The sequence below is a fragment of the Alligator mississippiensis genome, chromosome 3 (assembly GCF_030867095.1).
Source record: "Alligator mississippiensis isolate rAllMis1 chromosome 3, rAllMis1, whole genome shotgun sequence".
NCBI lineage: Eukaryota > Metazoa > Chordata > Crocodylia > Alligatoridae > Alligator > Alligator mississippiensis.
Window position 1 is genome coordinate 31,986,697 of NC_081826.1, and position 22,282 is coordinate 32,008,978.

A 22,282-nucleotide genomic window follows, 5' to 3' on the forward strand; every position below is an offset into this window, starting at 1 on the left:
ATGGTTTAGAGAGGGGAAAAATAGCAATATCCACTACCATTTTGATCAGCTTCTTAAAAGGTGACGAAACAGCTCAACTAGTGTCATGCAGAGATACCCAAGCTCTCTCTGTGCATGCTAGTTCCTGATCTAGAAGTACCAAAGATATGAACTATAGACTGACCACGACAATTCTGCTTCTGGTTCAAAAGCCAAAGTACACAAAGAGCTAGCTCAGAGCTGCCTTGTGCTATGCAGACATATCCTGTAAGTTCAACTCACCATTAGTTTAAAGTAAACCCAAAAAGAAAAAAGAAAAAGTTGCTTTTTATGTTTAGAGAAAACCTGAAAGACTTATTGTTGCTTGTGTGTAGTATACCAAGTCAAAGCAGGCTGTCAATTTATCATAAGGAATTTCCTCAACTTATTGGCTTTTTTTGTCATACTGTCCCAAGCATTTATTATTTGAGAGAAGTAGTAAGCCATGTTAGCCTTCACCTGACAAAGTAGGTTGTCACCCATGAGAGCGTATGCCTTTCTGAACAAGTTAGTCTTTAAGCTGCCAAATAATGCATTTAATTATTTGAAATTTACTAATCCCTTTAGATAAATAATTGATGCTCTGTAGATGGTTCAGGAAAAAGTCATTGCAAATATTTACCATCCAAAATTAGAGAGGTATCTGCTGGTTTGGTTTGTCATAGGTGGCAATCTTGTTTTCTGCTCCTTAATTGACTGAGAACAATGCTGAGTGGTTTCTAATCCCAGTGATCATGCATGTACAACTTCTGAGGTCACTCTTTATGAACAGTCTTGAATATTATCTTAAGCTTTCTGGTTCTTTTAGCATTCCTGCCACAGAACTATAGGAATGGTCACTGAAATCATAGACAAATTAGCAATCACAAATTAGCTAATTCATTAGCGTAAATACTTGTGGCAAATGGATATATTCAATCCATATATGACAATGAACAAGAATCCAGAAATGATTGTATAGCAGCTGAGCCATTACACTTCTCTCAAGTATGTTTTCCTGCAAAAACAGAACCAACCCGGAGCTGTTTAAACAGACATTTGAATGCTGAACTCCTGAGGAACAGAGAGTTTGCAGTGCTGAAATTCGGCAGCCAGAGGGCCCCTGTGTACACATCTCAGCATGCTCTGCAGTCTCCCTCATTCTGCCTGGAGACAGAATGCCAGCAGCCCCTGGAGTGGAGAGGGTGCTAAGGGGAAAGCATCCTGGGATACTGGGATGTACTTGGGCTCCTCTTAGAAGAGAACATATACAGACATTTACTCTTCCAGGAGAAACTCTCCCCAGAGTGACTCCCCAGCAGCCAGATCAACCCTCGTTTTTCCCCCACATTCTTTTTTTTTCTCCGAGAAACCATTTTTGCTCTGGGAGAAAAACCCTGAATATCTGTACACTCATGGCTTCTCTTGGTAGAGCAGTGCCTCTCCTAGAAGAAACTGTGTGTCTGTACCTGGATAGATATGCTTTCAACTTAAAGGCCCAAATTTAAGAAGATGAGGTAGATTTCTAACTCCTATTGATTTCAATGAGATTTGCACACCTAAATATGGTTGTAGATCTTGGCCTAAATTCATAATTGAGCACCTAAGCAAGTGGCCTGATTTTCACAGATGCAGAATACAGACAACTGCTATCTAAGCTCCTCTTTAAGGCTGACCCCAATTTAAAATATCATCCCCATTCAGAAAAGGACTTAAGCATGTGCTTAATATTCAGCACATACTTAAATCCTGTTGGTTCTTGTCTCATGCCTAAACGAACCCTATGCCTATCCTGACAAGGATATCTTGGGAGTTATTTGGTGTTCTGTAGCTCCGAAAAATCATACCATTTCTTTAGATGCTTTTATCTTACGTGTTACATATTCAAGCTTAAGAATATGCGGGTGCAAGTCAACCCATTCCACTTGACTCACTGTGCAAAAGCCAAACTGATCGAGATTTATGGAGGGGTCTGGTACAATTGATGACAGAGACCATGATGTTATTTATGAAGAAGGATGTCATTGAAGTGGAATAGCTTTAGTCACAAGTCACAGGCACAACAAAACCCTTGATTTTATTAATTTAAAAAAAAAAATCCAGCTTCTACCTTGTTATATTAATCATTGATTGGAAGTTTACATAATTTAGAACTAGTAATCTAAACCCTGTCTCAAATTAGAAAAGTTTGATGTGGAAGTAGTTAACATTAACTTGGAATTCTTCTGATTACACTATTTATCTGGTCGTGTTTCAGATAATTAAACTGAGCTATGAGTAATATGAAAGGGTATAGTTCTGGTCAGTTTTTATCTCCTAGCTGTGCAGGGCTGTGGGGACTTGAAAATTATATGCAGGCAGACTTGGAAAAGGTCCAAGTCAGACCACACCGGACTAAATAACATCTGCTGAGTAGGGCCGAGATTTTTAAAAGCATGTCTTGACAGCTGTAAAATAAAAATGACATGCATCTCTGACTAATGTGCTGTTAACTTTTTCTGTAAGCTTTAATTACATGTTAATTGGAAAAGGATTGTCTTGATCTCTAGTCTTCAAGTAGTCTATTCATGACTTATTTACTATACTCTAACAAGTTTGTTTTATATCATATTTCCTTTTAAAATAAGGAGAACCTTATTTTGATTAGGATTGCCTCTGCTTGTCCATCATTTTAACAAATTAAAGTTTTTAAATATATTGTTTGCAACCCAAGCAGTTATTGACATATTATATTTCTATGTTAAATAATATCTAGGCATTTATAAAAAGTACTAATGTTGTTCATGTGGTTGAAGTATATGTGATCAAGGAAATTGAAAACTAATATATTACTCTTTTTTAAAGCTTGAAAACAAGAAAGTATACTGAAATATATAATATTATGTAAAAAACTTCTCCCACTAAAGGTCTCTATGGTTTCCTTCATACTTCCAATCTTTATGCACAGAATTTTCTCCACACTAATTCATAAAGTTCTCCAACTGCTATCATTATGCATGCAAGAAACAACCACCTGATAATGGATGAGCAGAGTGCCAGCTTGGAATATTGAGATTTATTCATTAGGAAAAAAAAAAACAAAAAACTTCTTAAGGATTAGGAACTATTAGTTATGCACACATATAAACTATGTCATGGAGCAACAAATTGCCATGGTATCAGCAGCATCAAACTGGATGCCAGCAGTACACAGTGGACACAAAAAATGTGTTTCACCAAATGACGCCAATTGTTTTCCCACAAGGCAATGTCCCAGTAAAAAGAGAGTCTTGTGCTCAAGGGTGCCTGGTATAGTTCAAGATGAACAGTTTTTGAGACACCAGCACCCACTGAAGTTGTGACTACAGAACGTTTTGTGTCTACTAACAGAAACTAATTTCAGCACAAAAAATGCATTTAAATTAAATTGATTCACTTATTAAAGAGCAAGGAATGATTCCATGTTGGGCTTTGCAGCAACAGCTGCTGTGAAAAGGTATTCATTACACAAGAAAACTAACAACTGACCTGCAAAGTATATGAAACTACAGGTGAATTTAAGTGGTACTTGGTGGCCAAAGGGTGTCAGAACACAAAGTCGAGAATTTATCTGTTTATTAAAAGTACATGTGCTGAAATTATCACAATAAAAAGAAGCTTCCTAGAACAATTGGCCACAGTAAAAACAAAACATATTGGGGGTGGTCTAAGTTGCCACGATAAATCAAAATCTGTCACGAAAAAAAGTGCACATGTACATGGTTACACCATTATGCTACACAAATTGTGATCTTTTGTAACATTTTGTAACATGTATGAGGATGACTTGTAACATGTACAAGTGCCTTAAAACTCTGTGGGGCAAATTAGTGTACGTGAATAAACTCCAGAGCTTATTGCTGACAAGTTTACTCCATAGTTAATTAGTCAACTGCACAATAAATGTCTTTTGTAGATACACCCACTGTGTATAAAAAATTAACTGTTGTTCCTTCTCTGTTACTTTCTCTGTTTACCATATTCACTTGTTGTATATGGTCTTGAACTGTACTGTAAAGTCTTTGAGATATGAACTACATACCTCTGTGTGTTTGTACAATAATACAATGGAGTCTCAAAACTGATGCTCCAGTCAGGGACGTGTCCCCTGACATCCCTAAACCAATGATGGTAGATGCCACGGAGGATATGACATGGGATAGATCACTCTAAATATACTGTGGTCATATGTTCTACTTCTAAAGCATAGCGTCCATTACTGCCACTGTCAGAGACAGGATAATGGGCTAGATGGACCTAATGTGGCACTTCTCGTGTTCTTATGTCTTTGAGTACTACTGCACTATGAATAAACTTATGTATTATGTAGGCATGAAAGAACAAAGGCATGAAAAGAGGCATAAAGAATTATTTTCCTTTTTATGCCATAAACAACATAAAGGGATTAAAGGGTATCTAAAGCAAAATAGCCTGGATTAGGCCATAAACTAAAGCTCGGGGTTCGGGGGTGGGGGGGGGAGGGAAGGTAATGCCTCTGCAATAAGTTGCTACTTTTCACAAAAAAAACCGAACAAACCCAAAAACATTCAGGTATTAATTTTTTTATCAAGCTTTTTTGGGGGAAAAAAATCCGTATTTCCTTAGCAGAAGATACTTTACACACAAAAAAATTACCTATTTGGAAAACAAATTTCTGCTGAAATAAGTTTTGAAAACATTTTTAATGAGTTTTGCCCTGAACAAAGAGCAGCAGCACATGGAAAGTAATCGCTCCACTAAAACAAGGTAACAAGGTATTTTAATACAATTTGTTCTCTGAAGGTACTTAAAGAATTTATTGTATTATCAGTCAATGTCCCTGTTTCTCCTGGATAGTCATTTGATTTCTACTGTTAGTAATGTGAATCTTTCACACAGCAGCAATGGGGGGGGGGGGGCAGAATGCAAATAAAGTAGGGGGAAAGGTATGTTTTTATAACAAGATAGATATGAATGACAATTAACATATAAAATGCTAAGATAGACCAGTGAATTTGTGGACCACTGATGGATCTACCTCAGGTGATTGATTGCTAAATTGAACTAAAATTATAATTTCCCTTGTCCATGCTACAGGTCAAATCTTGCCCTTGGTTGAAGTCTACAGCAAAGCTGACTTCAGTGGGGGCTGGAAATCTTAGGGCTTTGTGATGCTTTAGTCAATTTGTTGTAAAAATATTTATAGCAAAATGTAAAAGGAATACTTTTCCTAGTATAGTATTTCCCTCCATGGTCCCCTTGCTTTACCTGTGGCAGATTAGGGCATTGTTGTCTTGTGGTTGTGTCAGGGTTGATTGTGTAGTCTTGCTAATAGGTTAGACAATTTGTATCGGACGGTATGGATAGGGATGATTCTGCCTCATGCAGGGGGTTGGATAAGATGACTTCTGGAGGTCTCGTCCAGCCCCACTTTTCTTTGATTTTATGATCCTATATCCTTTGTGTGAAAGAGTGTAAGGACATTATTTGAATTCCAGAAAACAAGGGATTAATGCAACTTCCATTTTAAGTGAAAAGTAGTTGTCCTCATGCTTAAAGAGAAAAACAGGAAAATATGACCTGATTACACCCTCCATGATCAACATCCAATAGGCAAGTATGAAGAACTCCCCCTCTAACTGCCTCAAAACAATTTTTTAAAATACAATTCCCATGGTGTTTTGGGATCTCCCTCATGATTTTGGAATGTTTGTGGTCAGTAGCACCGCTCTCTTGATTTGATTTATTTAAAATAATTTACCTAACAGACCACAACTGCTTCTTCCCCTTGAATAAGGCGTGTTGTCACTTACTCATGACTCCTGCTGAGAACACATCCTCCGGTGTTAAATTTCCAGTTGTGTTGCACAATAAGTTCCAACTCTGGGTAATAAGGTCCAGTTTGCACCTCACTTGAGCTCAGGTGACTGGCACACAGCAACATGCTGAATCATTTGACCTCAAGACAGCAACAACTAAACTCATTTTCGTCTACCTTCACAAGAAAAATTTAACACTGGAATTAAAAAACATAATCATCATATGGCATGACCTCTTTCAGCCACCAGTGGGCAAGACAAAATGCTGACTTGAGCAGATTGTGTTACATTCAGCAGAGGGCAGCTGGATGCAGATGCACTAGCTCAAACATCTGCTCCCCTAGGCACCAGTCTTTTCTCCCTTGAAACCACTTTATGAAGGTTTATGCCTTGTTATTTCAAAAATAGTTTCACTGCGAAAGCTTCAGAGGTACCTAAGGACTAAGCACCTGCAAAATATACATATTCCAAAAATAATTTTTTCATTAAACAGCTTTGAAACCCATTAAGTCAGCAAATAATAGTGTTTCTGAAAGTGGAAAAAAATAAGCCAACACTTTTTCCTTCCAAGTCTGAAACATAATTCCTAGGCTGTGAACATAGCCAAATTTTATCCCACAATTACTTTTTTTGTGTGTGCTGGTTTTAAATCTCAAAATATATTAGAACCAGCAACCAAGCTTTATAACATAGCTGTTCAATAATTAAAGCTCAATCACTATGTCCAAAGTAGGAGTTCTTCTACAATGGGCAAGATTAATTTTTTATAACAATGTATCCCATTATTAAAGGAAACAGGATCTCTTTAAATATGACTCCCGTCTAAAATTTTTAATTAAGGTGTAGTTAAAAACAAGACACGCAATATGTAAGTTCTTTTTACAGCACCAAGTTGTTTACACAGGGCTCAAAGAAAATGTTGGAAATGAGAGTGAGAACACCATTTTCTAGCTAGTGTCACTGGGAGAAACAACACAAGTGAAGAGTAAGAACTGAAAAAAAGAAAGATGATGAAGAGGCTGAAAGGTTTAGTACAGGTTTCCCTGGCTTTATGCTGTACATGCATTCCTGGAAAATGGTGCATAACTTGAATTCGCATAAAGGGAACCCACTTTACAATGTCACAAATAGGGATACGTTCCAAGACCTTGAGTGTACTGGCCCCCAGACCCATTTCTACCATTTTTACAAGACAGTTTTTTGTACTCGCCAAGAGCAGACAGTGCACACAAGCACAGGGTGGTGGTGAATCTTACCATAATGGGCATGGCAACCACAGAAACACGTGTCACAGACAATGAGCAAGGAGCACAGATCCACACAGGAGACTATTTTGGTGCACATCACTCCCACAATGCACCGCACAAACCAGCTGACTGCGGGCTTCCACCACGCCGATCACATAAGAGTGAATTTACCCCTCATATAACGGATTTTTGGTATAAAAAGGGTCATTGCGTAAGAGCAAATTTGCACATACAGAACCAGCATAAAGCAAGGGAAACCTGTATTTAAAGCTTCCTTAATTTTTTTCTGTCCCTTTGGAATAGTCTTATTTGGAGGGGTGGTCTTCAAAACTCGTCTCACCCCTCAGCGGCTGTCTTGCTTTGTGAAATGACTACAGATCTTTTAAAGCAGAAATAATCTCTCTCATGGCCATTCACCAGTCAGTATACACATACAGAACAGTGAATCATTTGTTAACAAAATGCTCCTGCTTCATAGCCTTTCACTGCAGGCTTATTCCTGAGGGATACTGTAAACTCCACCCATGCCACTAGGATTGAGTTTACAGATCACAATCTTCTCTGCCTTTAAATCAAGGTTGTTAACTAGCATGATGGCTCTGAGGTACCTTCATGACCCATTCCAGCACTGGAGATGCTATAGGGCCACTCTTTCCTACAGCTGCCTCGGGGGGGGGGGGGTGGGATGGGACACGGACCTTGCCACACGGAGAAAGGCTCTCTCTGCTACTCGGCCTTCCACCATCTTTTAGACAATGTAATTCTAATATCCATAAAAGATGCATAACTTAGTGCTAGTCAAATAATTTTCTTCCAACTGCAGAAAAGTCACAATTCAGTGAGTGTTCACAGTTTTTTGTCTCATTAAAATACTTTTCCTGGCCAGGGTTAATAAGGGCATGAACATACTGTACCAGAGTTCTGGTTACAACCTGAACCAAAGAGCTGCTCCTAAATGCTAACACAAGCCAATTTTTCAGTGAACTGAAACTGAAAAAAGAGACCAGTTTTCCATAAAAAAATAAAGGCCTGGAAACAGCAATGGGATTGCAACCACAGGTGGCAAAATAGGTCCAACACATTGCAGAGCCAGAGGTACTTTCTCCAACAAATCCACTGTAGAAATAAAAACACAATGGCACAAAAACACACACTTTTTGACCTGAGAGCAGAACCTCTGCAACTCCAGAAAGACAAGTCTGCACCTCCAAGCTAAAGGAAGCTCTCTAAAGTACCACCAACAGAAGGGCCCATAAAGCTGCAACAGGTGATCAGATGGGAAGAAGCACACACTTAAAATGAGCAGAACTACTTTCCATGCCTACTAAGGACAGGACAAGTAATATTAACCTTAATTGCAGCAATGGAGGCTTAGGGTGAGATGTGAGCAAAAAATTTCCAACTGTAGACAAGCACTAGAATCTGTTACCTAGAACAGTTGTAAACCTCCCTCAGTGGAGTCTGTATGAACAGGTTAGACAAACTACTTCTGAACAAATGTTTGTCCACAAGTTGCTCAGGTTTTCAGTATTGGTAATCCTACCCTGTGGCAACAGCATGGACTGTTTGATCTGTTAAGGTCCCTTCCATTCCTGTTTTTTGTCAATCCATGTTTCATTTCCTTAAGCAGCATTCAAAAGTTACATCTTATTAAAAAATCATACCTCTTCTTGCAGCTTTCCTTTGCTAAGAAGCTTCAGAAACATAACATATTTACTTGCTTATTTCCAGAACATGTCCTTGCAAAAATGTAACCCTTTGGGTTCGCTTTAGCAGGAGAACGGTTAGGTGCAGGCAGGAGGAGAGCCTCCTAAAATTAACAAGTGCTAACAGCTCAAGCCTCTGCCCAGATGCCTACTCTGGTCACACTTGGCTGGTAAAACTCTCACGAGCACTGGGTCCATGTATAAAACAAGGACAATTTAATAATGGGAGAAAAAAAGAATACTTTTGATTTGGAAAACAGAATAATAATAAAACAGCATGAATTAGTAAATGCTGTTTCATTTACTATTCTCCACGGGCTTTTGGACAGTAGTAGTACTTTGCCTCAGTTTCCTCTACCTTCCTGTGGGAATGCCTGATGGACACATGCTTCATCACTGCTTCACTTCCTCCCCTTTTGCCCCTAGTCACCTGACTCATAATTTATTGTTAGCAGTTAGATTCATTTCTGGTTAGTAGTGAGGAAGTATTGCTAAGAAACATCTTATTTCTGATACAGCTACTATGTCTCTGCATCATTCTCTCTCGCTGTGCTGCCATCTCAAACCATAATACTATCCTGGGCTCTTGCTCTTTCATATGTCATTGGCTCTAACCACCTTAGTCACCTCTCACCATATTACCACCTCCAGCCACCAGGTCAGATTCAGGTTTTGTGATTTCCAGTCCAGCTCTGTTTTCAGTTTAGACTGCAGTTCTATTGGTGCTGGATACAGACATCTCAGCACCTTTATAGCGTCACTCGCTCAAGTGTCAAATGTGAATTCTGAGGCTCTGCCACCTAGCCCAGCACTTGTGGTTTCAGATTTCTCCTTCCATAGTGGATGAGGTCTATAGGGCCCTTGAACACAGCCAGTGCTACTTCAGATTCATTCCTTCTTAAGAGACAGAATCGCTTTTCCCTTGCCTACACAGGAAAGCTACAAACCCTCTGGCTTACCTCAAACCCTTTTAAAGCCATTATTATTGTGGAGTGACTGGTTTAATTGAAACATGTTTCAAATCATTTTATGCTGAATTGAAAGAGGTGCTCCTATATCAAAATCAAAGCATTCTCTCAGGCGTGTGCACAGATAACTGTATTGGTTAACATCATACCCAGGATGACACCATTTCAACTTTCCTGTGTAAACAGGGCCCCATTATCCTGCACTCAAGCTCCATTAGTAGTTGTGCTAGTACAGGAGGAATAAGGCATGCTTTGAGCCATAGTTATGCTTGCAAAAAACCTTAGCATAAAGATAATTGCACTATCACAATTGTGCTTCTATCAACAATGCTGATTTTGCTTGGTAAGGACCACTGGAACAAAGTCTGCTGATCAGTGTCCAGCTTTGCTAGTGTCCACACTTGAAGCAGTTTTCTAGTACAGCCTGCAGTATAGCAATACTGCGAAGTGCTCTGGCTGGAGAACTGGCCTCAGTGTTTTCCACTGCTGAGCTGGTGCTCAGAAGACCTCTTTGCTCAGGTAACCAGAACAAGACAATGGTAGAGGTAGTAGCTGAGCCTACTTACCTACTCCCCACTTCATGTTCCAGTCAAGGAGCTGTCCTTTGTTGCATGCACAGAAGCAAGGTACCCTGGGGTTGATTCTTCGCTACCTGGATGTCACATGCATTAGTAATGTGGCATTTCTAGTGCATCTTAGGCCTCATAGCTATAGCTGTACAGGCTCCTCAGGATTTGCCCCCAAAAAGCAGGAATCCCAGGACAGTACAGACATACTTCCTCAGACCAACAGAACCACAGACATGATGAAATAAACTTTGACAGTTCTGATATAATGCACCTCATCAAGCACATGGTTTACCAGGGCTTAAACCTCAGCATATGTCATAAACATATCCTTTAAAAAAAGCACTCAAAGTGGAAACAACGTATCCTGAGTGGCATAGAGTTAACTTATTTATTCCTATTTAACATACTACAGGGCTTCTGATTTTACAGCATTACATATTTTGAAACTTTTAGTGAAGTGGAGGTTTCTCATTTCAGCCTAACTGTTGTTAATCTGTTCCAAATGTTAACGTTGCAAATCAGGTCTGGTTACCATCGCTGCCCTGAGTTGATAATAGGAATAGAGCTGATCAGCATCTGGTTTAGTTCAGAGTACAACTTGCTGCCTAATACTGCAGAATTTGAGTTGGAAGATTGTGGCATTTCATGAACACCACAGAAAAAAAATTTAAACTAACAGCAGTCACATACAGTCATGTGTCATTATTTATTGCTCTATAGGCTAGCTAAAGATGGAATATCACATTACTAATTTTGGCAAATTCCAGCACACACAAACAGGCCAAAACCTCTTAGCATAAATTAGACCAGAGCTGCCTAATGATAATTAAAAAAATTCAAGTGGCTTGCCTTCCAGACTTAAGATGGAAAAACTTTTTTTAAATAAGGAACAATATTGTCTATTAGTTTCTTATTTCATCTTTCCCTTCCTTGAATGTGGCTGTTGCAGTTATGTACTGGACAAAGCTGTTGTACTAAATTTAGTTTAGGGGTGGGGCAAATGGAAATGAATCAATCAGTGAGACTATTTCAGTCTCAAATACAATTTACTGAGCACATAAGCAATACCAATATTTAAGCAAGACTTTAAATCCAACACTTAACCTTTCAGCGAGGCCTAACAGTCAATATAGATATTCTTATGGGAGTCTTCCAATGGATATAGTCATTTCAGCTGGTCAGGCGTCTGTCACCATTCTGGGGCTCAAGTACTTGTTATTTGTTTTCTTATGCGATGCTCTCCCCAACTTTAAGATTTTTCCTAGGTATATATTTTTTACATTTCCCTTCTGTATGTCCCAGATATACAGACTACAGTAGGACTAGCCTTACTGCAGTTTTGATGGGTCCAGCCCAGATGGAGCACAATGCATGGACCTTATCGTGGTAAGCTTGGTACATGACTCTTCTTCCCTGGAAAGCCAGCAATAACCAGCTATTTGACAGGCATTTTAAGTGGTCCAAAATGCCTGTCTATTTGACCATGTTTTACTTTTAAGGACACTGCCTGTGAGCATTTGAGACCGCTTTTAACATTTGCTTATCCGTTAATATTCGTGGTTGCAGTCCTTCAGGTACATCTACCACCTATCATTGCTTGGGCATATGAATCTCTTTGCCAGTGATGACCTTGTGGGGAGTGATCCCAATCTTCGTTGGCTCACTACTTTTCTTAAAGCTGTTTTTAAAGTGTAGTTTGTCTGTTCCACTTGCCCAAGCTCTAGGGATGACCCAAAATATGCTGGTGTGCTGCTTAATCCCAGATGCCTGGCAAACCTCTTTTTAATTAAGCTGAATTGCTTCCTTATCAACTTGCTGTAAAGTAACCAAATTTATTGGTGCTAACCTTTTTAAAAATTACTCTGAATGCTCTTATTTCTGCTTTATGTGCTTCTTGCTACATTTATTTTTTCCTTCTTGGCTTTCTCAGTTCTTTTTTCAAATGGCTTCCCTCCTTCAAACTACTTTTTCCATGGTATACTTTTTCCGGTAAGGGTTTTTTTTTTTTTTTTTTTTTTTAACAACCTATATAATAGGTCAGCCTTTCCTGCATATTCCTTGATAAAATCTTTTGAGAATCCTGTCATTTTTTAAAAGGACTTCAAAGTTACAGTGTCTGCAGGAGCAGGCAGTTTGCTGGTAAGTTCTGTTCTCTGCTGGTTGGGAGTTTTTCTCTTTGTGTTTAAGCAAAAGTGTTTGGCTGTTGGGGTGCAGCCTTCTTACTTTGTTGATAATGACACATTTCAATTCACAGCCTACCCAATCATTTGGTTTGTTATTTTGCTCTTTGTCTGTGCCTTTAATTTGTGAGCAAGTTCCCCCTTTATTTCTAAAGGTTATACCAGGCTTTATAATTTTTTTTTCTGTTGCTTTGATGAACTTGGATTTCCTTTTTCAAATTGCTTTACTTGAAGGGTGCTAGTGATTTTTCTCCATTAAACCCCTCCATATTTTTCTCTTCCACTTGTTCTTAGCTGCAAAAGTTCTCTTACTTGTTACTTATAACTGAAAATGAGACATCTATATCAATATTTGCTGTTTTGTTGTCATCTTTTCCTTGTTCTCTTACAGCCTGCTGCCTAATTTCATAGCCATTTCTAGCTTCCTTCATAATCTACCAAGAGGGCAGTTCGAACACTCCTTTTCTCAAACACATTTGTATACCTTCCAAGAAACTTTGCACTAATGGTCCTCATCCTGACCAAATTTGGGGCTTTGGTGATTGTTTCCAACGTGTAAAGCAGCTGCCACATAGAGCAGCTTTTTCCGCTTTATGTAAGCATCTGGTTTTCCCCCTGGCTGCTGTCTCTTCTTGTGAAACAGCACTACTGCTGGCCTTTCAGGGAAGAACGGTGTTAACACTGCTGCCCGTACGCTTCCTGCAACTGTCACTGACCTACTTTTCACACCAGGGAGAAGGGCTACAAAATCCTTCAAAATACATTCCTGACGTAAATCAACCAAATGGCCTATTGTATACTGGCTCGCCCTCTTGGCGGATTTACTGCCATCAGCCAGGCAATAGCTGTTTCCTGCTTGAACAGCCCCAGTGCCTTATCAGCTGCTCTCAACTGATCCGAGATGAAGGGCCCCCGTGTCTGCATCTCTTCTATTGGATGGCCCCTTTGAGGCCCCAAATGAACAGTCTTCTTGACAACTAGCAGCTCCATAGGTGCTCATTCCTGCATTTTCCTCAAGTCCTCCCTCAGCACAGTGTGAGGAGGGCTTTTCTAGGATTTGGCCTCCGCCTACCATCCTCATAGTCATAGTAAACAAGATACAAGTCAGGGGTATCATGATTATCCTCATTCTTCTCTTCTTCAGAGTTGCTGCCACCTCCCTCTGCCTTTCCAGCCTGGATGACAAGTACAGTTCCACTCAAAATGTCCAGCTTTTGTTCACTCTTTTAACTTGCGCTGACAGGCACTATGATCTGTTGGACGCCCTCCTATGCATCCTTAATGACTTCCTGCATGGCAGCCTGGGCATCATGAGCCCCCCGCTCCCCCCGTCTTTTCCCTCTGTAACTTGCAATGCCCTCTGCAATCCCTGCTAAGTCTTAGTCATCTTACACACATCCTTCAGCAACACTGCTTACCACACTGCCAATTGTGCCTTTAAATTCTCATTTTCTTTTTCCTGCTCTCACATTCCACCCTCAGCATCACTTCCACATTTTTCTGCAGCAGTTCTTTGATCAGCTCCCTCACTCCCATTAAAAGACCCTGGAAAGCAGCTAACTACTTGTTTTTGTTTTTTTTTTATCTGGACATGTATTTTTTTTTTCCAGAAGCCACCCAAGAGGACCACAGTTTACAGAAATCTTCTAAAGCATTTTCATCAGTCTCAAATGTTCTTTTATCTGAAAACTAGTGTGTGGTAGTTTTTAGTACCCATTTCTCACTCTTCAACTTCCCTTTAACATGGTGTTAGTCTCCGAAGGGGGAAGATCCCCAATTTGGATATTCCCTACTTGCCTAGGAGTCTACAAGGTCGAGACAAATCCCTCCCCAAGGGTCAAGGTTGCAACACTTGGAGCCCAGGAAGATTCAGCGAATCAGGATTTTCCGATCTCCATTCATACATGCCCACCAGGAACGCCAAATCTGTCGCACTAAATTTAGCTAAGGGGTGGAGCGAACGGAAATGAATCCATCAGTGATACTGTTCCAGTCTCATATTCTAATTTATTGAACACAGAAGCAATGCTAGTATTTAAGCAAGGCTTTAAATGCAACACTTAACTTTTAAGCAAGCCCTAACAGTCCATATAGATATTTGTAAGTGAACCTTGTGATAGATAGTGATTTCATCTGGTCAGGCATCTGCCACTGTTTTGGGGTTCAAGAACTTGTTTCTTTTCTTTTGTGATGCTCTCCCCCAACTTTGTTTTTCCCAAGGTTTTTATATACTTTTTTTGTTTTTAAACAGTTCCCTTCTGTTTGTCCCAGATACGGTTATGTCATAAATATTCACCAATCATCTTCCACAGTGTTTGTTTTCCTGTGAGGCTGCCATCTGTATCCTACTGTTTTGGACTGCTAACATATCCTCTTTTAATGTTTTCACTGGCATGGGTTATAAAAATGCCACCCTACTGTAACCCACTTACTCTGCTTCTAGTGGCATTAACGTCAAGGCGTAAAATAGCATTTTGTAATCTAACATTTTGCTGAGGCAACTTTCAGACCTACAATGCCACCTTCTTTGTCTATAGCAAAATATGGTTAAATTTGGTGATGTAAAGTGGATTTTTAATATACAAAACAGCATTTTAAGTGAAAGAAAAGCTGTTTCTAAAAAAACCTCATCATTCAGCTTCTGTTTAAATAGAGATAAAATTCCCTTCAACTCATTCATATGGGAGCTGGACCAAGCCCAAAATATACAGAATACCCAGGATCACACCTAGTAGTTATCTTACTAGTATTCATAATTTCTCCTCTTTTCCCCTACCACCTTTTGGACTTTTTCCCAAGCTCCTTTATTCTGTGGTCCAGCAATCTGCAGTCACTCAGACCAGTTTCACATACTGTAACCAAGGTCCGTTTATTAATCCAAGTAACAGAGAAGAAACAGAGAATTATTTTTTTTACTTGAGCTGGGATCATAGGATAGAGTCTTAATTAGTACCACTTCCATTATGAGCACAGAAAAGAAATCTTGAATAATTAACGGAGATTTTAGGCAATTCATTTGTATTTACAATATCCATTAAAATAGGTAGCAAGATGGTATTAATTTCATAGCCATATTTACAAGCATTCATTTTGTATGCAAAGAGACTTTAATTAAGCCCATTGTCAATTGGAGTAATTGAGAGAGAGAGAGAGAGAGACTGGCCATGAATTGGCCTTGGTTACACAGCCAAGCAAAAATGCAAGAGATATACTTCAAATCCTCTATTCTGGTCACAAGATTATGCTGTATCCTACATTTTACCCATATTTCTCCCATGAGATCAGACTTGATATACTCATGAGAAATGGGATGAGGGAGCAGAAAGTCATCCAGTCATAATTTCTCCACCCCTTATTCCTCTGCTTACGTCACCGTTTATGAATAATATGTAAGGGAATTCATGATTCAGCAGACAAAGCACTGTTAGTTACATGGAAGGAAGCATTTGCACAGGTTTTTCTTGAGTGATCAACAGAGGAGAAAAAAATGCTCCACATTTTCTTCACCAGAAACTCAGCTTTTTTGGAAGTTGTAACATGGCTGAAATGTGCCTCTCTCAGTAGTGCCAGCTTCAGTCCCTCTAGAGCAGAGGTTCTCCAAATTTTTCTTATTGAGTACCCTCTTCCAGATTTACCAGCTGCCTACATACCCCCATCAGCATATGGTTTGTATTTTAACCCCTTAAATGCCATGATAATGAAAATAAAATCTGCCATTACATAATTTCTCTCCCATCCCCTTCCTCCCCGCCTGCCCCTGCCACATGAGATGTCTTGTGTACCCCCAGGGGTACACATACCACAGTTTAGGAACCCTTGCTCTGGAGTCAACAGCACTCATGCAAAAACAGCTAAAATCTGTTAGTCACTGCTGGGTTTCAGGCTCCCCCAAAAAGCATAAAGTTCAGTTAATTTCACCAAATAGAAACAACACACCAAATACCCACCAGAAACAAAGCGAACAAACCAAAAGCAACCAATGGCCACCAACTCACATGCACATGGACACAGAGCCTCTGGAAGATGTAGGGGTCTGATGCGAGAAGAGTTTTAAAAAGTGAAGAGGGGAATGTTTCCTTTAGTTTAATTCTATTTGTACTGAACATATTAGACCAGATCCTCTGCTGCCATGAAGTGACGTAACTCACCGAAGTAAAGTTTCAGCTGTGCCAATTTCGATCAGTGGGATATCTGGTCATGTATTTAAACAATACTTCTGGTTAAAACTAATATGGCAGTGAATTTTAATTGAAAATTCAAACTACAATGAGAAAGAACATGACATTTTCTCCAAAACTCATGTACAAAAAATTCAGTTTCCCAATCAGCTGTGTTAAACAAAGCTTTGTTATTTATGCATAGTGAAGAATAAGATGCTTCTTAAATGTAATGTAGAGTCATGAAGTTGTGGTTAGTAGAATTATAATGACTGAGATGTGGATTTGAATATGTATTACGTTTGGAGAATGATTCAGTTGCTGAAGCTCAACTTTCAGTCAAACATTTAACTGGTTTATGAAACTCAGCTATTTATACCTGAAATTTTTGAGTAAATGCCTCTTCCCCACCTTCGTCCTGCCAAGAGTCCTTTCTGCATCACACTGCTTGGACCTTCCCTGCATCTGTACTTTATGTATAATGAAAAGCCTTCGTTTTTAAGTTTTGACCATTATACATGGCTTAACTCCATGCTGGATAAAGCACATGCAGAATCTTCATTTAACTTCATGCATGTGGATAGGTTATGTAGCTCTAAGGAAATTTTCACATACACAAAAAGAAGCAAGTGTGGAAGTATTTAAAGAACTCTGATCAAACAGAGATTATAAATTTCCCAGAAGAAAGACCATGTTTACGTCCATGTAAGTTCCAGGTTTATTAGAGGAAAAATGTAGGACTATAAATTATTATTGTTTATTAATGTCTCAAAACAATCCTCAAGCTCATTAAACACACAGTATTCGGATTGTATTTATATGAAAGGCCAATAAAAATATTGATGATGAGGAGGAGGAACAGAAAGAGGAGCTGATCAGGAATTTTGCAAGAACACATTTTTTACCAAAAGGTATCAATTCATAAAAAACAAAATACACAATAGTAGTTTGAGTGAAACTGTGTTTCAGTCACTCACTTGAAACACTACTCAGGTTCTAGATCCCTTTTTAAATCAAGCCCTTAGCTATTGTGGGGTAGAAACCCATCTTTCTCTGTTTATTTTCTTAAAAAAGAAATAAAACAAAGCAGGGGTCTCAGAGTTGTTCTAAATCTGGAACAAAAACAAATTCCAAAACTTCAGAAGTCTTTGCAAAATAGAATACTTGCCATTTTTGTAACATCCATTCATAGATCGCAAAGCAAAGGCAGTCTGATCCCCTTAGTATGATGGAGAAATTGAAATTTTAGATGTAGGGTCTTAATTTTAGTCTCCTCAGTACATGGCCAGATTCTAAAAAAAAAGTTAGGTATCTGAAAACTGTCCCTGAGGGCAATGGGAGCTGAGGGTAATCAGGAAATTCAGGCTGCATTCGTTCTGTTGTCTAAATATGGAACTTGGTTTATTTTAATATTTGTACTTATACTGGCTACAGATGGAGGCTGCAAATCAGACTTGATCCAATGTCACTGGGCAAGTCTTTTGAGTAAAAAAATATAAAGAAAAAAAGAAAGAAAAAAAAGGAACATTATTTGTATTACAATAGTATCTAAAGGCTTGGGCCCGATTTCAGTAGGTACTGTACAAAACACCGTGTCCTGAAGCACAATACATGTTAGGCAGCAGTTTAATAGGCTCAGGGACTCTGGCAGAGAAGCTGCTTTTCTAAAACTGAACTCTAACAAAGGAGCCAACTACTTACATTTATTCAGCATTTTTATTCTTTGCTGGAACTTTAAATATATTTCCAGCTTATTAAAAATTACTTAAGCAAGTACTTAAGATGCCTATATAATAGCTGTTCAGTTAAATAAAAGGTATAGGAATGACAACATTGATTTCAGCAGAAAAAAGGACACTAGAGCTATGACTTTCAATAACCCTATTTGCAATTTTTCATGGTTTTCATTCTTAATTTTAACTTCAATGGAACAAAGTATACCAGCTATTCAGAGAAAGGAGATCCTGCTCTCTTGGGTGGATTTCATATACAGCTGCCCACATAGTGATCCATCTACACTTGCATGATTTCCAAAGTCTAAATTGAAACAAACATTCTCAGACTCCCAGTGACAGCTTCAAGTGTCACATACATATTTAATGGCACAAAAAAATGCAAAACAACTTGTCAGACTTACCGCTGTGTCAGGCTCAATTACCTAAATAAACAGAAGCAATGCTTAATTTTAGTTGTAACTTGCTTTTCAAAACTGACTCAGAGCTGATCCGTGCAATTATTTTTTCCTAGGGGAACAAGAGGAACACATTTGTCTGGCTTTAAATATCACTTCCAAACACTATGTCCAAAAGCTAAAGCTTGTTATTGAAACATCTGATCTATTTGAGGGACAAGACTTCATTCTTTTGGCAAAACTTGTCCGAGTATCAGTAGGCATTCTGCTTTGGTAAGTGCTGCCTAACAGGATTCAATCACTGTTCCCAGTATCTGCCCAAGGTACAGAAAACTCTGTTTAATTTGCTGTGTCAAGGGAGATGAAAATAGGGCAAGTTATACAAAAGTGATCAAATTGGAGGTAGTCAGTCTACAATAGCTTTTCCCCCTATTGGTAGCACTGAGGGTGCTGGACAAAAGGCCATACAGAAGACAGTTACAGTATGTCCTGTTACAAGGAATTAAGTCTACATTTACCACCTTAGGAACTAATTCCCCACATACTGGCACTTTCTGTGTTCATCTACACCAGGATAAAGTGGGTGCAAAAGCGGAATATAGTAAAGAATAAAGACCTTAGTTCACTGAAGAGAAAGGAGCTGCACCACCCCTGCAACTACACCAGTTCTCACCAGTGAAAGACATGACCCTTAACTTGTATAGATAATGCTGATTTTGACCTTACACAAACCTCACCCAAGCTGCAAATTATTCCATAACTCTTTTGGTCTCCACCATTTTTGTGTCTGAATTATAATCTTTAAAAAAATCATTTTTAAGAGTGAATAAATAAGAATGGTTACCAGTTACTATGTGAAGTTCAGCAAGGCATCTAAGTTAAGAACCATTTTTATGCCACCTTTTCACTATGACAAACTCCCACAAATGTCTGAAGTTCATTGCAGACATACAGCAATAATGGGACAAGGCTCTGTCCTGATGACCTTACACTATAAGGTCTTTCTCTTGCAAAGACTTGTGCTCTTGCACTTCATGCATGCAAATATAGCCATAGAGTCAGGGATTCTTACCTCAAGGACGTAAGAAATGCCATACTGAGTCTAATCCGAGACCAATATCCTGTCTTGGACAGTGGCAAGAGTAAATGTTTTAGAGGAAGAGCATGGAACCAGGTATATATACGTATATACACACCATGTATGTATGTGTATGTGTACACACACACACACACACACACACACACATATACAATCTATCCCCTATTTGTTACTTTCCCTGGCATCCACCACTCTTGGTTTACAGATGCGAGAGGAAACATCTTCAATTTTTCTGTTTCCTTGTAGCCTGGATGCTAGGAGTTTGCCTAAGTTATCAATCTGGTCTGTATGGATAGACCAATAATGTTTTCAGAAACCCATTGAAAACGTGTAAGGCTACACAGGCACTGGAGTCAGTCTACCAAGTGTGGGGCTAAGGTGGAAAAAACACAAAAGAAAAGAAGGGTCACAATGCAATGAACTGCTGTCCCCAATGACGCTAATGGCAAAATTCCAAATGCCTTTAACATCAGGATTTGAAATAGCTATTTAAAAAATAGCTCTGAGTAGGAGGTCACTGGTAGGTCCTATAATTTTTGTTTTCATTTAGCAAAGATTTTCTTTTTATGTTCACTGTTGCATGCTTATTACCCTTTATACTTTTTTCTCTATCCTCTGTTATTTCCAGATAGGCTATGCCCAATGGTGTTACATAATATAATGCACACACAAGCATTCAAAATTTCTTTACGCATTTTGCTTGCTTTGCCCTGACAAATGCAGCTGTAGAAAGAACAACAAACATAAATCCTACCCTTTGAAAAGAAGAGTAGGAAATCATGCTGACTGGGCCAGACTTCTCATGCTGAGATATTCAGCCTCTGAAGATCTCATTTTCTACTCTGCAGGGCTGGAACGTGCATCTCCCAGGCCAGTATGGCTTTTCGGTGGCTGGAATGCTGTCTGCAGTTCAGCTGCACCCCTACTTGAAAGTATGCTTGCACCCGAGAACCACTGAGTACAGATCTAGAGCACTTCCTTTAAGCTTTCCCCAGTAACCTCCTTAGTACAAGCCAGCTCAGAGCCCACTCTTAAGGTATACGAGTTAAAAGTCCCTTCTTCAAACACAAAGCTTTGCCAAGAGGCTGGAGCAGCTCAGAGGGGCTTGTACTGCCACTGGAATTTGGGAGGGTTTGCTCGTAAGAGAACTCCTAAATGTACCTGTGTAGCACATCAATAATGTCTTTTCATTTCACATTCAGCACCTGAAGCATAACCTTCTCTGTGTCAGAACATTTTTTCTTTTTAGAGCAGGTAGATTAATGACCTTGTATTTCTGAAAACTAGTCTCTGGTTTAAATCCAACTTCCAGCTGGTGCCTATCAAGCGGATACAGATCTCTGAGGGTGCAGAGTCATTTCAGATAAGACTAATGACTAATCCAAAGTACTTTACCCGCCATGTAGATTCAAATATCTACAGTTCCAAGCAATAATTGGTCCTAGAATTCTCTTCTTTCAGGCACTGAGTAAAGCCAGCAATATAAGCTGTGTTTCAAGGTATATCAAGTGAAACCAGTTATCGGAACAAAAACAAGGTCTAAAAAGCATTATAAGGCTCCTTCATTCTAATCTCAACTGGGTGAGGGCAAAAGAACTAATCTTGTCTTGAATTCCAGGGTAGTTGCAACAATGCACAAAACATTTTAACTGTGATGTGTATATTTTAGATTTTAATGAACTCTTGGTCTTATGGCTGAATGTATGAAACTACCATACAGAGAGTTATTATTACAAGCCTGACTGCAGTTATGATTGGTATCTTGGAATATGTAGGTGCAAATAACAAAAAGCTAATGAATTCAAGCCAGTAAGTCATGTTTTATTTGCTTTCCTTTTTTCCTCCTTTCCGAAGCTGGCTGAAATACAAGTTCCACTGCAAATGCAATCACCAGCAAACATGGATGCCATCACAAATAGAATGTTGCCAAGAGGAAACACTCCACTGACTAACTACAAAACTTCCCCTAGCAACTGCAAGGTATTCTGGACACTAAACTGCAAGAAGTTTGGAGCTGTTGTCTAAACAGGATATATGGATCTTTTGGGTCTGGGGACTATGGAATTGACATTTACGTAAAACTTAGAATTTCAGTAACTTCTGAAATAAATGAGCAAGGAGAGGTTCTGCTGTCACTTTGTTGCACTTTGTTCATAACATCAAGACCTCTGCACACAAATGCTATGAAAGTGCAGGTGCACAAAATAAAAGAATAAGACACAACTGCTTCTTGTTCATCATTTCAAAGACAGTGTCTAATCCAGGCATCATTTGAAATATTATTTTGAAGAGAAGAGGTTGCAGGTTGATGACAGAACGTAACATTTTATACAGTGCCTGTCTTTGTCAGTCTTACTGAAGGGAGTGAAATTTATTTCTCAATTAAATAACCCCTTAGCATAACATGTTATC